The 5000-nt window shown below is 40.7% G+C and overlaps 1 protein-coding gene across 1 annotated transcript in view; it reads left to right on the top strand.

Moving 5' to 3' along the window:
* LOC113808118 (early growth response protein 1) overlaps positions 1-5000 on the top strand; it is a 106618-nt gene that overhangs the window by 56588 nt on the left and 45030 nt on the right. The window lies entirely within an intron of this gene.

The following is a 5000-nucleotide window of genomic DNA, read 5'->3' as shown; positions in this document are numbered from 1 at the left end:
TGTGTGTGTGTGTGTGTGTGTGTGTGTGTGTGTGTGTGTGTGTGTGTATATGTATGTAAGTATATATATATATATATATATATATATATATATATATATATATATATATATACATATAAGCATACATGCACACACACACTCATATATATATATATGTGTGTGTGTGTGTGTGTGTGTGTGTGTGTGTGTGTGTGTGTGTGTGTGTGTGTGTGTGTGTGTGTGTGTGTGTGTGTGTGTGTACACATACATACATATATATACATATATTGCGTAGGGATGTTGTATCGGCCTTTCATGCATGTCATAAAAATGCAACGGAGACACGGATGAAGTGTACACGTGGCGCTAGAACACGGAAGGAGTACCCACGGGGTGGTACAGTACAGCTGATAAAATCAGGCAGTCAGTCGCTCGCAGCTCCTGTCCCATGTCTCAATCTGGTGCCACAAACCTGGCACGGAGGTAGTCATATAAGTAAAGCCCCTTACACACTCTGGGACGCGTAAGAAACCAAGCGTGCGACGTGACAAGCAGCCGTGGCATTTGTTCCAGTCCCTACAAAGCACAAGCGGAAGGAATCGTCGTCAGTCTGTTTTACCTGTTAACATATAATGAGAAATTTGATATCCAATTTTAGTGTACGAGAGAAGGGAGGTCTGTTCGTTATGAGTTAGTGGATGTGCTCGCTCGCTCTCTCTCTCTCTCTCTCTCTCTCTCTCTCTCTCTCTCTCTCTCTCTCTCTCTCTCTCTCTCTCTCTCTCTCTCTCTCTCTCTCTCTCTCTCTCTCTCACACACACACACACACACACGCACAATCTCTCTCTTCTCTCTCTCTCTCTCTCTCTCTCTCTCTCTCTCTCTCTCTCTCTCTATATATATATATATATATATATATATATATAGAAGGAGAGAGAGAAGAGAGAGAGAGAGAGAGAGGAGAGAGAGAGAGAGAGAGAGAGAGAGAGAGAGAGAGAGAGAGAGAGAGAGGGAGAGGGAGAGGGAGAGGGAGAGGGAGAGGGAGAGGAGAGGGAGAGGGAGAGGGAGAGAAAGAGAAAGAGAAAGAGAAAGAGGAAAGGAGGAAAAGAGAGAGAGAGAGAGAGAGAGAGAGAGAGAGAGAGAGAGAGAGAGAGAGAAAATATTAATCAACTCCTATGGATTCCTTCCCCTTTAGAAAAAAAACACCTCCATCCGTTTGCAAGATATGCTCCCTCCTCCCCTTGGCTTCCTCTAACGAGGTCTCCCTAAGTAGGCACTAATGCCGACTCCCTCATGCGCTAGACAAACACTCTGACGACTTCGTGAGCTTTTTTTCCGAGACAGTGAAATGGACAGCAGACGTCGTTAGCCATACTTGGGAACAGTCATTATCTGAGGATATACGTGTGAATGTGTAATGTATGATTGTGTGTGTCTGTGGGCTGTGTGTGTCTGTGTGTGTGTGCGTGTGTTTATTTACATGATAATTTACCTACATATTATTCTATCTACTTATTGGTCTTTCTACTTACCTATTCAGATATCTGTATGTGTACATGTGTGTGCGCGCGTATACATTCACAAAACACACACACACACACACACACACACACACACACACACACACACACACACACACACACACACACACACACACACACACACACACACACACACACACACACCACTCATTTGGAATGTTTTTGAACTAGGGTGAACAAAACACTAAGGACCTGAACTAGGTTTTCCTCTTTGTTTTCGCGTACTCTTAAAATATGTATGCTAATACAATGATAAACTGATAACAAATAACAGATAATAATGGTGGTGGTAATTTGTGATTACTCTTGTTACCCTTTCTTCATAACAGTAAAAATACTAATAATCTATTTTTTTCGAAATGATTATAGTAAAGACATAAATGTTGCAATGCGTGTAGTCATATAAAGCACTTTCGATTATCTGGATGGAAAAATACATAACCTCATACCTATCAACTGAAAAAAAAGAAAAAAAAATAGAGAGGCAAGAATGGCGTTCCCCGGACTAACCTCAGTAGTCACTCATCACATAAAAATGAAAACCAATAGTGCTGGCAACAAGACACATCCCCGGAGAGCAGAGGTAATTAAGACTATTTTAGGAGATACGTGTGTAAACTATCTTGGGAGAACCTAGGCACGGGACTATTTTGGGGAAGTCAACCCTTGCTAATAGAAAATCTGTACGGTAAATAGGAGTGTATATAACGAGACATCAACAACTATTTCGGGAAAACGCATTATGTTTACGTCCTCATTTCCATTTTTTTTCTTTTCTTATTCCACTTTTCATATCGAAGGTTAAAAGATCTTTCGATCACAGCCAAGCGATATCATTTCTGATAAAACGGAAGGCAGGTGTTATATACTGTTGCTGATATAGTTACACTCTGCTTCTGCCTTCCTTTGCCATGACCTTGTGGCTGAACTTTATTCCCAGGAACAGAGGAGACGAACCAGTTTTAATTATGCGTGTCATTATTAAGAGGAATGTCTACAAAGCTTTTGTGAAGTCACACACAAATATATCCTTGCTCTCACTGACGGTGACAAGCACGTTAGCCTAATAGGTTACGATAAGAGACGAGAAAAGCTTGATAATAATAATAATATATTAACACCCTTTCTTTTGGGGAAAAGTTTAAAGCATTGAAGATATATGTTTTAAGAACAATAGACAAAAGTTCTTCTGTTTCTCTTTTTAATGTAAAATGGTAAATGTGCACTGAGCACTATACATATGCATTATACATCTCTAATTTACACACACAGACATGCATAAATGCAATATAAATGTTTAAAAACTTACATACATAGGGTTACACTCTCAAAAATAAATAAACGGATAATGAACAAATACATCACACACATACACATGCATATATACATAAACATACATACATATATATTTATGAGTGTGTGTGTTTTGTATGTGAATGTATATATATATATGTATGAGTGTATATATATATATATATATATATATATATATATATATATATATATATATATATATATATATATATATACACACATATACACACACAAATATAACATAAAACATTTACATTCAGACATATGTAAGTTTCCGTTGAAGGCCATGGTCTTTTGGATGCACAAACACGTACAGTGTGTGCGTGGCTTCCAGTTGTGCGAGTGTTTCTACACATATGTTCCAAGTTATTGTTATAAAACGATATCTTCTCAAACTGTTCAAGGTCATGCAAACTATGGCTTTAACCGAGAAAAAGATAAATATTTGATTTACAACAGTAATTTTCCATCCGAAAAGACTTGTTTCTCCAGTGTGCTTATAGCTGCTTTTGGTATCAGCTTCCGACTCAACCAGCACAGTCAACGGCACAATGGTCACCATTTTTATCATTTTCACTTAATATGCAATATCAAAACTGCAAAGTCCGTGGGAAAAAACAGCGGACCCTTACTATAACCAAGGTTCATTCAGATTCACTAGCGATGCAACAGGTCAACGGTTGCATGAAGTGGCAACTGCCTGTCATTCGGGAAAAGTGGGCGTTCTGACATTCTCTTTTAGAATATATAATGTGGAAAATGAATGTGTAGCATACGAGCACTTGTGAATGTTGACAGGCGTAGGTTTTGCTGATATCCGTATAACTGAAAATTTAGAGAAAATAGTAAATGTTCGTGGGATCTGTTGAATTCCACATACACACGCACTTATGTGTGTGTGTGTGTACATGTATATATAAATACATACACAACCTGATGCATAAGATATGGGTTTACGTGCCTAGTTGCACATCCACCAGCACAGTTGTTGAGTTGGCATGTTTAGCTTCTCATAATTTACATTTCAAATTACAATATTGTTCCGGAATCTACTATAAACATTTATTTCTACTCAGGACATGTGAATTCTAACACAGAGGTCGGGTATTCGCGTTGTGATTTGGTTGAAGTTCTTGGTATATGGTATATTGCAGCTAATATTTGGGTCTGCTAACGTCGATAAAAAAAATGATATAATTTAACGTCTGTTACAGAACGTCGTTGATTTGGTTTGGGCGGCGGAAGCAAAATGTAACAAATATTGTAACTCAATATTCGCTATCTCGCCCTTCCTCGTTTCGGCTGTCTCGCATACTGTTTTTGTCTGTTTTCATTATAAAAACATCAACTCTAAATCACTTCCTCCTCGATATCCATTACACGCTTCCCTCCGAGCAAACAGCATTTCTCCCTTTCAAGTCCGGAGTTCTTCGGCTCAATGGGTCTTCTCCTTTAGAACGTGTATTTTTGTTCCCGGGTAAATGTCGCCACTCTTGTAACAGGATGAGTCCATCACAATATGTTACAGCAAATGGGAGTAACAGGATAAGATAACAGGTTGCGAATGAAATAATTCCTTCAATACTCCACCGCCGGCTTTACATAATCTTGCTGCCAGTCACCAGGCTTACCAAGCACCCCTGGGTAAATTTCCACTGTTACGAGTTGCATGATCTTGTAACACCTGCGAAGACATAAACCGGTGGTCTTACTGCTTCTGGTAACTCGTTTCCTCCCAAACCCCTCTTTTCTGGGCCGCTGTCGTCGTTCTTCCGGTGTTTTCGTACGGACCCATGTACCCAGAGTACTTAAGGAAATATATAATTGAGCTTAAGTGTGGCGTAGATGCGGTTACACGGCTCCCGCCATAACTCGGGCGCGGGCGTGAGTTGTTGGCCATCACGACGACGCCCGGGAGCGGCAGCTGTGGCGGCTTCGTCTGCGGCTGCGAACACTCGTCGCCGTTTTTGCCGTCTGATGGATGGATGTTGGGTATATTTGGAGAAGATGCCGCGCTGGGGTCACATGAAGACTACTTCCGCGAAAGTGTGGTGCCGTAGTGGAGTGTGTGCCAGGCCCGGGGCAGCGCGGCGGCATGGGCCTCTTCACACGCTGTAGGGAATCGTGGCAGTGTGGTGGGCGGCGCTGAGCTGACGGGATCTTTACCGG

The sequence above is a fragment of the Penaeus vannamei genome, chromosome 4, assembly GCF_042767895.1.
Source record: "Penaeus vannamei isolate JL-2024 chromosome 4, ASM4276789v1, whole genome shotgun sequence".
Classification (NCBI taxonomy): domain Eukaryota; kingdom Metazoa; phylum Arthropoda; class Malacostraca; order Decapoda; family Penaeidae; genus Penaeus; species Penaeus vannamei.
The sequence above is the reverse complement of the archived record's forward strand: the minus strand, read 5'-3'. Positions and strand labels throughout refer to the sequence as shown.